The sequence below is a fragment of the Solea solea genome, chromosome 1 (genome assembly GCF_958295425.1).
Source record: "Solea solea chromosome 1, fSolSol10.1, whole genome shotgun sequence".
Taxonomy (NCBI): domain Eukaryota; kingdom Metazoa; phylum Chordata; class Actinopteri; order Pleuronectiformes; family Soleidae; genus Solea; species Solea solea.
Window position 1 is genome coordinate 16,187,247 of NC_081134.1, and position 13,665 is coordinate 16,200,911.

A 13,665-nucleotide genomic window follows, 5' to 3' on the forward strand; every position below is an offset into this window, starting at 1 on the left:
CAACTCAAAAAATACCCCCAAACCCTCTTAAATACGCTTTATTAGGTTGTGCTTAATTGCGTGCAGAATCTGTTGGAATCTGTGCTTGGGAGGAGGAATTATTGTGTGTAATGGCAAATCACATCAAGCTATAAAACTCAAATTAGGAAAAGTTAGATGAGACAGAAAGAGACACTGAGCCAAGCTGTAACCTTATCATTAATAGTTTAATTTAAACCTTAAACTGTTTCAAGATGCAGTTAATCTGTCTAATGTGCTCCCCCCATTAATGACTCTGATTTTATTTATAAGAAGCAAAAAAAACAAAAAAACAACCTTGATTTGGATGTCACTTTTCTTTTCCACTAATGTAACTGAGCACAGTGTGAAGAACTGAGCTGGAAGGCACAAGCAGCCATGGGTGGATTTTGAAAACAAGGGCTTTATTTACCCAAAAAAAGGAGGAAAAATCATTTTACACAAACAAGCAATCAAGTTCTGGTGCCAAAAACGTTGTGGGCAAAAGACAAGTAAAGCGCTAAGGAACTCAAGCTATGGTAAAAAAAAAACCCCACAATAATATGGTGCAGCAATGGCTGTTCTACTTTAGCACTGCACTTGTATAAAAAAAATAAACTGAAGCTGTGGCACGTTTTTCACAAAGACGCCCTTTGTGTGCAGCATTCAATCATCTCCCCTCGCAGATCCGTATAAAGGGAGAGAGCGTGATGATGATTACTAAGCAGCCCCAGCTGTGTCAATTAGCTCACCTGCGACTGCTTTTTAGAAGCCATCTTCACACCTGCTCTCCATCTTGCAGCTGACGAGCCACCGTGCCCACACGTCCACACGCGGACACATAACAAATGACACCACTTTGGGGGTAAAGTGTGACAAACGTAACGTGTTACAGCAACATTTCATTTTTTTTTGTGGTAGCAGAGACAGGTTACAAATTGTTACTTTTATGACGACACGTACCGGGTCACCAATATGAGGCGCTTATGGCTTTGATCGCGGATAGAGGCAGAATGTGTTGCTGCGTGGCTGTGATTTGCAATGCTTTCCAAGTAGTTATCGTTGCCTCAACTAGAAACAACATTTTAAAATAAGGGTTTTCTGTCTATTCAGACGGGAGTAGTATTACCTGGGTAATTTAGAAATGACCCCCATTCACACGGGATAAGCGAAGCCTGTGGTTTTACTTGAATTTACTGACATTACCCCTGGAAATACTAAAGGAAGTCAGCTCAGTCAAATTGAAGACAGTTACTATAGCAACAGCGAGTGTAAATAAAACCATCATGTCCATTCAGTTTAAAGCAACAGCACAGTCTGAGGATATGAAAGGCTCATATTTGACTTGACTATTATCGCCCATCTCAAATGATCATGGAGGACGTTATGTTCATATACAGCAATTCTACGCAATTGCTGCAGAAATAACACACATTTCATAATACAACACAGTAATAAGTCTGATCACACGGAGAATCACAACATCATTAATGCAGTTTTTTTGCAACACCGCAAATATGACATGTTTAAAAAAGCACACTACATGGTAACATGGATGGATGGAGCTTGTAGAGAGATAGAAAAATCTTCCCGACTGCATGCTCCAATGCATATCGTCCATCTCAGACTCATAATTTTCCCTAATTTGGTCTTTTGATTGCCTTTTGATTGAGTACTAAGTTAATGCTGCACCCAAAACATTTTCAAAACCTTCCAAGGCAGCCTCCATTCTTCTTTTTGACTGAAAAAAGAAAAAGCTGAAAAATAAAAACCACTCACTCAATCACTTCATATCACAGACATGTCAATTCGCTATTATATAATAATTATCCGCTATTATTACATATTACTAGAGATCACCAAGTAATACTAATCCCATGTGAAAAGGGCTTGAGCGAGTCTTTTCATCACCATGGCAACTTAGGCTCTGAACACAACCGTCTCACGCCCCATAACAGCGCTGCCATTTTTCTCCTCTAGGTGATTTAGATTCTGTATGTTATTTAATTAATGATGGTGACACTGAACAAAGCCAGACAGAAGAGTGCTAATGGACGCTTCGGTAACTGAATTCACGAAACACACTTACTCCATTTTTTTTTAGGTGATATTAATGTAGCATCTGAGGTGAACAGACACTGACGGTCATGCTGATTATATCAGATCATCATATAACACTGAAACATGAATGAACAGAAGTATAAAACATTGAGGAAGGAGGATGTTTTGCTCTTGTCTTTCAGCAACTGTCTATTTCACAATGATTAATTTGTCTATTCTATGTATTACAGATGGTCAAAAGTTTACAAAAAGAAGTTAGTTTAACCCTGATTTGCGCCAAAACCTTTGAACTTCCTGGTATTCTCTATTGGCAATTATAATGTAATAACCAGAGGTGGAACGAGTACTGAGATATTCTACTCAAGTAAAAGTAAATAACATTTTACCTAAGTACAAGTAAACTAAAAATGTGCCCAAGTTAAAGTAAAAACGTAGGCGAGAAGTTGTTTAAAGTGTACTCGGAGTAAAAGTTACTTTTTTAACAAGGTTGCGGTTGTTTCTTGTGTGGTGGGAAAAGTATAGGGAGACGCAAATCTCTCATGAATTTTTTTTAATTAAAGGCAAATGTTTACAAATTAAAGTGCTGACAAAATAAAATATGTCAACACATAATGTATCAGTCAAAACGGGTCAAAGGTCACAAATGCTTTAAATTTCTCACTTACTCAGGGAACTTAACTAGCACCAATTCAAGTCAACATTTTTTTTTTTTACTCAGTAACGGATGTGATTTAAAACGTAATCAAAAAGTCCAGTACTTTCGAAAAAACATACTTAAAAGTAAAAGTAAAATTACAATTTTTAAAAATGACTTTAAAAAGTACAAAAAACCAACTCAATCACAGTAAATCGGGAAAATGTAATTCATTACTTTCCACCTCTGGTAATAACTATTTACAGTTATAACACATAATTTTGTCATAAAATGAAATAAATTATATATCACCAGCAGGTGATTTAGTGAAAGTAAAGCAAAAGGAACATAACATATTACTTTAAACACAAGCAATGCAGTAAACACTAACACGTAATGTGTGATATATTATATTTTTCAAGTAACTTACAAAGCAGTGAGCCTTAATGGCACCTCTTCATTTCTTCCTGGGTCTCAACCTTTTGCTACATCACCAAAGGAGCGGCAAGGAGACTCCCACAGCACTAACTGGTACAACAGAATATAATCCAGTCATCATCCATTCATTGTCTACTGCTTTATCCTCCACATGAAGGTCACAGGGCAGCTGGAGCCAATCCCAGCTGACATATAGGGCGTGAGGTGGGGTACACCCTGGACAGGTCGGCACTACTGTAACAATTATTAACTCATACCTATACGGGCAATTTAGGGTGTCCAATTAACCTTTGTATGTTTTTTGGACATGTGGGAGGAAACCTGGGAATCTGGAGGAAACTCACATCACACACACACACAGGGAGAACATGCAAACTCCACTGTGTGGCCAGAATATAATCCATGACACATCATTAGAACAGAACTACGTAACTTGTGATGTGCTGTGCTGCCACTCTATAGCACACACGCCATGATGAAAGCAGATTGTTAATGACTCATTACATGGCCTCATTTCAGCGTTACGCTTCATCTTGCTGCCTGATTCTGACAGTTTGATTTGCTGACTATCATTAAGTCACACACTCCTTACACTGTTCCATAAAGGCTCACCAAATATAAAAAGGACAGAGATCTGCAATTGCAAGTGATCAATTTCGGATTTGCATGTCTGGCCATAAAAGAACCAACTGTATGGTTTGCACTGTCACTGGTTTTCATTGTGTGCCAGTAATGCAGAAGGAACTTTGGAATCTAATTTGAACTGCCCTTCAAACCCCCTCCAAACGTGGTTAGACTCATATTCAGGAAGTCTCAACACAGCCAAAGAGGTTCCATTGTTAACATGTTCCATGTTCCTGTTACAACAGTAAGGATGTCATTCGTCTTTGTTTGCGTAGTCATAAACCTCCTCTACGAAACACAACACACACCCTGTGGCTGGTTTGTCCAGTCCAAACATGGCAGCCAATGTAAAGTAAAGTCCTTGCTTGAACTTATTCTAGGATGATAAAAACCAAATTAAAATTCCTCCTTATTGTTACACACTGGCCCTTGAAGCTAAATTGTCATTGTGTGATTTACAAGAACAAAATGTTCATGCTAAAATGTACTTCAGACAGAGTTCCGTATGTGCGTCGTGAAATGTAAAGTGTGTCAAAAAGTGTCTGTGCATTGCGTTTACCACCTTCTACTGTGGCTGTGTGGCTATTTGAAAGATAAACCAGAGCTCAAGAGGTGATTTTCAACCTCACAACAGCAACGATTAACTGCAGCTGAGCACACACACACACACACACACACACACACACACACTCTCACACACCTGATGCAGATCAGCTCATTAGACTGCACAAGCACATAAGCACCCAGATTCACTGGGAAAACAGACACAAATACAGGGGCACGCACGCACACGTGAACAACAGAAAAATCAACCTAAAAACTATCTGGTGATGCTTAATAATCTGATTTGGGCTGCAGTCTAAACAAGGCCTTACACAACTCACAGAAATGAATTAGTGTTGTGTAGGAAATGTCATTGCTATATCATTAAAAAATAAAATTTAATCTTATAGACAAGCCATCTACATTCAATGTTAATCTCATGTTCAACACATCTTATCTTATGTTGATATTTTTTCAGGCGCATGCATCTGCTCTTTTGTTTTGGCAATCACGCATAACAAAATTGTTCTCTTCTTCTCACTTCTGACACTTGACATCTGAGCCTCAGTCGCTGTTGTTCTCACCAGAATTGCATCCATATTTTGCGAGACGTGTTCACTCTGTGGGATCCACACTGAGCTGAAATGCGCTCCAGCAAACACTGATGATATTGTACGATCACGAGATCCACAAAGGGTAAACATGTCTCTCGGTGTCAACCAGACACTCTTCAACGCTAAATCACACTTGTCAGTGACGAAAACAAAGAGGAGACACAGCAAATTGGTGTCAGGGTGATAATCACCGGAATGGGATCTGTTGCTATTCTCTCAGAAAGCTGTGCTTTGCAGACGCTGTGAGTCGTTTATGTCAGACTACACAGGTAGTGAGAGTGACAGATCTGTGTCGTGTGTTTCTTCATTTATAGACTGAATATTTCACTTATCCTTCATAGATCAGGGGGCACTGATGCCACCATATTTGTGGTGAGCCAGCAGCTTGATGGACCAGTGGAGGAGGTGTGTGACTTATTTCCAGCACTGTTAATGTTTAGGGCTCAATCTTACACCCACACAACACGGTGGAATTGTCATTGTTACTTTCCAACCAACGCGCTTGTCATTCTCCCTCTAATTCAGTCGCTAAACACAACCCTTTTGTGCTTGTGCCTCACTTTGTGCCGAGATTACGCGCCATGTGACCAGCACAGTTGCCGCTGGACACGCCCCCTAATGCACTTAGATCCACGGTTCTCAAACTGTGGTACGCGAGCTTCCTCTGGTGGTACTACTAAAAATCAGAAAATACTGTTCCACTGTATATACCAGGGTATGTGATCAGAGTGGAGCTGAAGTCATCTCTTGCTGCACCGTATTCATCACGCCAGTGTGTGAAGTATATGTGAGGAAGAGGATGATGATGATGAGATCTTATTGTGAATAAATCTGCCTCCTGTGAAGTCTGTAGCCGACTTTGCTCGACCTATTTACACCACTGTATTTTAACGTTGGTGATAATGGTGTTACTTTGAGAGCTCAATATTTTCTCAGGTGCTACTTGGTATAAAAAGTTTGACAGCCACTGCTTTAGATCATTTAAATAATGCCCTTATAGTCTTAGTGAAATAAATCCATGCATCCTTACAAAAGAGATAATCCTAGCTTGATGACATGTATGCAGAAGTAATGAGGTGATGGGGGTAAAATGCACATTAGCACTTTCACAGATAAAACTGAGGTGGGACCTGTAATGTGTCAGTCAGTCAGTCATCATCTACTGCTTTATCCTCCACCAGAGGGTGCTGTGCCAATCTCAGCTACATCGGGCGATAGGCGGGGTACACCCTGGACAGTTCGCCAGTCCATCGCAGGGCCACACACAGATAGAGACAAACAACCATTCACTCTCACACTCACTCCTATGGTCAATTTAGAGTGTCCAATTCACCTAATCCCCACATTGCATGTTTTTGGACTGTGGGAGGAAGCCGGAGAACCCGGATCTTTTTGTGCTAACCATTATTCCGCCGTGTGACCCTGTCATACGTATCATAGAGCCACAACATCCCAACTATGTCATGGATTTGCAAATGCGATTTCTAGACGTCATGAAAAGTTGCACTGTGAGAAAATAAATGACAAATATTTGACTTACCATATGAAGGCAGTTTATTTTTTTTTTTGCTGTTATACGCTGTGCTTTCATACTCTATTTGTGGAAAGTGGATGCTTTTATAACTCCGGCAGACCGTGGCAAGAATGTGGCAACTGGCTATGTTTTCAAATGAGGGAGTAAACCTTGAAAGATGCAGGAATTCAGACAGGTAGTTTCCTCCCTGCCCTTCTTCATTTTCCAAAACTCATAGAGAACCTGGCTCTGACCCAGATCAATTAAGGCTGTTATAAAACCATTAATGCATCTAGAAAGGTGGTGGATTATGACAGGAAATGGTTATCTGGGCGATAATGTGAAAATGAAATGTGGCCTGAAAATAAATGTTGCATGTCACTGTAGGCCTCCTTCAAGGTCAAACTAAAGCAGTTTCTCATTGGATATCCTTAAAAACACATCAATATGTGAGTGAATAATGAAGAAACAATGTTGCCTCTATTCTCAATACTAACAGAGTGCATATACATGCATTAGTGCAGGACTGGAAGTAGTTTGCACTGCGCACTGAGAGGCAAAAAGTCCTTTGAACTTATTTGAAGCCTTCATCTAAATACGTGTATGGTCTAAGAATAATACAATGTGTGCTCTACAGACGACAATGATATAGTACAACATTAATACATTCAATTCAGTGGTGATTAGATTATTTCGGGGCAACCTTTGGAACATTTCATAGAGATGCAGTCAGAGGTGGAAAGTAATGAATTACATTTGCTCACGTTACTGTAATTGAGTAGTTTTTTTTTGAGGTACTGTACTTCGCAACGTTTTAAATCACATCTGTAACTGAGTAAAAAAAATAATAAATAAATAAAAGATTCAAGCACCGGAAACTTTGGCAGTGAGTGATGAGCACAGACAAATTGGCACTCATTAAGGAGAACGCTAAAGCATTTGTGACCTTTGACCCATTTCGACTGATACATTATGTGTTGACAATTTATTTTGTCAGCACTTTAATTTGTAAAGGTTTGCCTTTAATGAACAACTATTCATGTGGGATTTGTGAACCCCAATCTTGTTTAAAAAGTAACTGAGTACATTTACTTTTTACTTTAACTTGTTTAGACCAGTACTCTTACTTCACATAAGTACATTTCTTATCTTTTTTTTATCTTTATCAGAATATATCAGAACTCTTTCCACCTCTGGGTGCAGTGTTCAGCTACATGAGAAAAAACTATTCCACAGTTTATCACCTCTAACTCTAACTACGGATGATTTTCCTCTGCACATGAGATATTTGGGACAACGAAGATGTTGCTGATTGACGTGTTGAATAAAGAGAACGAGACACTGGGAAAAACAGCAGTGTAATAAATAGTGTATGCTTTGTACAGCTATGAAACTAAAGAATACATTCAACTGTAATATCCGTATTATACAAATGCATGAATTCACTTTTCTACGTAGTCGAGTTGTCCCGTCCAATTTAAACCCTAACAATAAACCAATTATAACAATATGTACTTGATGCATGTCGGCTGTGCGTCTCAAACTCACTGCACATGTGTCCAGTGACTGTTTCAGTGATAATACATGTTTTCCTGTACAGGACTCATTCTTTTGCTGAACCCTGCTTGTTGCCATGCTGTTTGTGCTTACATGCATTTCATGAATTTATTGCTTTCAGTAAGCGTCCTTGTGCTCAGGTAATACCGGGAAAGTTGCAGAACTGCCGTCTGTTTCCATTTTAGTATGATGGCCCTGCAGCTGAGCTCCATCTGGTTGAAGGGTAGAGGGGTGGAGCGGTTCGTCTTCATGTGTCATGCTCTCAACAACCTATATGTATGTGGAGAACTAGTGACTGAACTCATTTATCTTTTCATACATACACTGTGATGTCTTGTAAATTCTGAAGGATATTTTTCCATAAAGCAAGTTTCATGTTCAGGAGCAATGTTTTTTTTTTTTACTCTTTGGCATATGATTGCAGCTCCTGATGATGCTGCAGCCACCACAGAGATTTGAATAGTCCACATTTCATCATCTCCACCTTTACCCCGTCATCCAACACCCAGCTGCAGTTTATTTCCCCAAGGTGAAAGAAACATTAAGGTATCACCCTGACTTCTACTTCAGCTTCACTGACTTTGTTGAGAGTGATGAAGTCACATCCCAGGGCAACTTGTATCATGCTGTTGTCGGCATTAATTATTTTCCATTTCAGAGAGGAGCGCCACAACAAAAAAAATAGCCTTAATTCTTACAATTATCAACACATGTACTGAGCTATAATCGCTCAGGTCAGAGAGCACAGTAATCTCTGTGAACTGTGTGAAGCATGTTTGCACACTGGAACCAATTAAAAAAGTCCTTGAATTGACTCAGACTGTATTTTGTTTATCTTTTCTGTGGCTGACGAAGAGAACAGCCATAAAAGGATTTCGAAATGCCACTAATCTTTTACCTATAAACAGATTCATTCCAAAGCAGCTGTTTGAAATGTCTAACAGTGTCATGGAGACTCAGTCGGGACCCATCCGTCATATGTGACACTTTATATATACCGTAATTAAATATTACAATCCAAGAATTCTTCAGATTGACCTAAATCTTAGTGAGTTTGCCCTAATCTGCACTTGTTGAACTTAAAAGCAGATGCAGCCCGTCTTATATTTAACTGTTTTTGCCCGTGTTTAATCACATATGGGAAATGGTTGCTCCAATGCACCAGTTAAGTGTCATGTGTGCATGGAAAAGTGTTTGAGTCTACTCTAATTACCTAAATTTAAGACCTTGTGCTGAGTCTGGGTTTCAGGCTGTCACAAACAAATCTGACACACGCTTTTGAAATGATTTAGATTTATTTATATTGAACACCGATTACACACAGCACATGAACACACACACGCACAGGCTGTGGTTTCTCTCACATTGGGAAGATGATCTGTTGTCACGCGAACTGGAGTCTCCTACAATATAATATTACAGCTGTGTTTTTACTGTGTAGGAAAAAAGCCATGTGGGTAATGTGTTACAGGTTTCCTCCCCAATTTTGGAGACACACAAAAAATGTAACTGTGCACACAATTCAGGGGAAAAAAAAAACACAACAAAAAAAACCAAAACTAAACTCAGAGTGCAATTTGTACAATCTGGTCACGCTGAGATATCGTTCTAAATCACAGTTTTGCAAATCTCACAAACACAATTTGCCTCGTTTAGAACATTTTGGTCACCTAGAAATATCGATTGTCAAAATACGACCCTGATGACCAATTAGTCTCACTCCAGTTGCTTTTCTTTGTTGTCGTTTGTAACGACTGAGTTTTGGTACACAAAAAAACCACGACGTGCAAAAGGAAACTTATTTCCACACAGCATCGCCCCCCCCAACTTCACAAGCTCTTTTAATGGTTGTGTTTTGAATTCGTCACATCACAGTTCATTCATCCTCCGCTCAACCCTGCCTTTTGTGCTTCAGGGAACTACGGTGGCCTCTGAATACCAGAAAGGACGTCATTGTTCTCTGTTTGCGTGATAAGCCTCCTCTTCAAAAGGTGACATGCACTCTCTGGCTGATTTGTTCAATCGTCCGCTGCATTTGTCCGCTTATGTAGGAATATGTACGGGTCGTATATTCAATTTACGCCACGTTACACAAAGAATCTTTAAGTGCTCTTTTCATTTTGGGTTTAGAGTTTTGAGAAAATTGAGCCACAGTGGCGCAAGTGGCTAGCACTGTTGCCTCACAGCAAGAGGGCTGCTGATTTGTGTCCCTTCACGCGCCTTTCTGTGTGGAGTGTGCGTGTTCTCCCTGTGTGTGCGTGGGTTTTCTGCAGGTTCTTCATGTCCAGGTTAACTGAACACTTTGATTGTGATGGCAGGGCCGCCGCTAAGCTTTTGGAGGCCCTAAGCATAATTGGTCAGAGGCCTGCAACCAGAGAACCGGAGCTAACTCCGTTGCAAAAAGACTTTGAAGGCGGTACCATTTCGGGGAAAGGGGTGAGGGGGCCCTCTTTTTGGCCCGAATTGAGGGATAGGGTACATAATATTTTTTTTTCATGTAATAAAGTAATGATTATCATGACATCCTTTTGGGGGCCCCCACCATGTACTTGGGGCTGAAAGTGCTCTGCGTACTCTGGGTATATGGAGCGGCAGCCCTGTGTAATGGACTGGGCGACTCGTCCAAGGTGTACCCTGCCTTTCACCCTATGTCAGCCTGCACCAGCAGCGCCACGAGCCTTGTGTGGAGGATAAACACAAGGCTTTCAGCTTGTAGGAGTGAGTGCACGCTACCTGTTTAAACCTGAGGCTTATATAATAGTTTGCGTGGCTGTAGTTGTATTTATGTGTGTGCACACATGGAGCTTTTGTGCGCTGACACAGCAGGCCAGATAACAAACAAAAACAGGTATACGTGACCCATAGCTGCAGTATCTGAGCAGAGAAAGAGGCCAAGGGTTGGAGGATAAAAAGCTTTCGTGTTTCTCATTAAAGATGCAACAGCAGGAGCAAAATCACAGGCATTCAAACACAACATTTATTTATTTCATTTCTATTATCTTCCCACCCTAAATCCATTTTCTTCCCAGTCAGAATTGTATAACTCTTTTATATGCACATAATCATTTTCCTCCGCTATCGCATGGATATTGGTGAATCGAATCAGGACAGGACGGAACATAGGAGGCTTCGTCTCTCTCGCAGAACATTGTGGTGGAGAATTCAGCTGGAAAAACTCTGCTCCTGTGATCTTTCATTAATACCAAATCAACAGAAGCAGATTTCCTCCATCATGAGCTTTACACAGAGAGGATTTAAACGTGTAGAGGATGTGCGGCTACATTTATGTGACCTCTGTGCTTCCCTTAGCTCTGATTAACAATGATTACACGCTGGCTGTTCCTCGATGAGTCTTTGTGTGGAGAAAAAAACCAAAAAACAAGGACTTTTGGAGCAGTAAAGCTACTTCACTAGCGCCACTATATGTCTATGTGCAGGACAATATTCATATAGCAAATATACAAATGAAATGTTGTTGTACGCATCCCAAGTTGAGTATCGGTTCTCTGCTGGTTCTAAAGGGCATAACTCCGGTTCCTGCTGAACTGAGCCAGTGCTTGTTTAACATCTAACTGTAATCAGCTCAGTAGGCACAGGAGGTTGAGCCCAGGCACCTGCACCGCCCTGTTGTCACCACAAGGGGAAGTAAACGACATGTACACTGCCACAGGAAGTCCAACTCATTTGGACCGGAGGCTCCCAAATGTTTTCAGCCTGTGACCCAAAATCCAACCCCGTCAAAAACAGCATATACTTACTTTTTTCCACTGCTTTTCACAAGGAAACAAAATCAATGGACTTGAGCACCGATTATGTGAAACATTTCTTTATTTCATTTACATGTTTCAAAACATGAAGGCCTCCACACGTCTTTGTATATTATGTTCTTTTCACTGTTTTTTATTGAGGACGTTACGTGAGCGTTTAGCTTAATGGAAATGGCTCTGTGACTCACTTTGGGTGGCAGCTTACATCTGATAGATAATCCTGATGTGATTTTCTTATCTCAAAGATGATTCTCCTGTTTACTCAGTCCATCAGCTTTTTTAAGTTAATTTAAAATTTAGTTTTTAAGGGTTGATTCAGCCACTTACAAGACTACAGTAACTGAAAAATAAGACGAGACGTTATATTCTGTATATGCCCTGTAGCTGCCCCTTTAGCTGTGTATTAAAGAGATGGTAAATCATGCCTTTATTTGTCTACTGTTATGCAGCTGGGACACACAGAATAACTAATATTTTGTGAGATGCTATGAGATACATTTTTGCCAGTGTTTAATAAAGAAACGTTTAAAAACAATGCTCACAGCATGGTGTGCCATCATGAAACATTTATGAAAAAACATTTGTTGGCAACACACACACACACACACACACACAATCAGTGCTTCCCTTTCATGACCACCCAGACAGTAAATGAGCTCAGGATTCACAATTACATTGCTACTTGTTTTCCCAATGGGACACTTCCTGTACTTCCTTCCTGTATGAGTAAGTCCTCCCTGCATTCTGCCCTCCTTCTCTCTTACCCATCGCGCTTTTTTTTCTCCCCCAGGATCTTCGTCCACGTCTTCTCTGAGAACACTGAGGAATGATGCTGCTCTTCTCCGTCTGTTATCAAGAAAAGATAAGAAACAGTCAGAGACGAATGTGTGTTGTCTCGCTTCACGGTCGTTGTTTGACTTATTCTGAGCATGAACCACAGGAACCAAACAACAGCTCCTCCCTTTCAGTGTATTTGAACGGTGTTGACGTGATACAGCCGTCCACAAAGGTGAAGATGGCTCGCAGGGAGCGGAACTTAGCCACTGTGAACACAGGCTTTCACTGAACTGTTCACGGAGCGAGCTAAGTCCTGCACCTCCACAAAACCCCGGACTAACACATGACACGCTGAAAACATGTGGACGGCACCGGTGATCCTCATCTCTGTGTGTGTGTGTGTGTATTTAATGCAGACGCTGAGCAGGAATAGACATGAATGCTATTAAACATTTAAGTGGATATAGCTTTGTTTGCGGCCTTCATACTCACAAAGAGTGAACTATAAATCCTACCAGTTTTGCCGTTACTGATTCTAACACAAGTTGTACTTTTTGCAATTTGGTTTTTGTGTGTATTAAACAAAGAATAAACGTGCAACCTAATGCTCCAGCACACCTGATTCGTATGAGAGACTATTTGAATCAGATGTGCTGGAGCAGAGGAAAACATGCAGGGCAGTGGGTCCTGAGGTTTTCAGTTGAGTTAGTATAGGCATATATTTATTTATAAATATTTCTTTTTCAATGGCATCTAAGGTGTTTCCCTCTGAGCCATGTTTTCGCTCTTTATGCAAAGCTAAGCAGAACCATTTCTGCTGGAAGCTTGTTACCATGCAGACGTAAGACAGATTATTATTCTTCCCTGCAAAAAAAAAAAGGGCTGATTATAATATTTTCTAAAATGTTCAAATGTTGCTTAAGGACGTTAAGAGATTAAAATGTATTTATTTGGGAAGATTTTCAGGACTGACTTTGACACTGGGAGGTGTTGCAAAACGGCCGTCAGGTGTGGGAGACGGGGTTTTTGGGTTAAAGCTGGTTGGAAATCCCTGGCAATGTGATTTATATTACATCACGACAAAATCACTCCGCCAGGAATCCCTCCAGCTAAACCAACCACTCGGTATCCTGTTAGGGA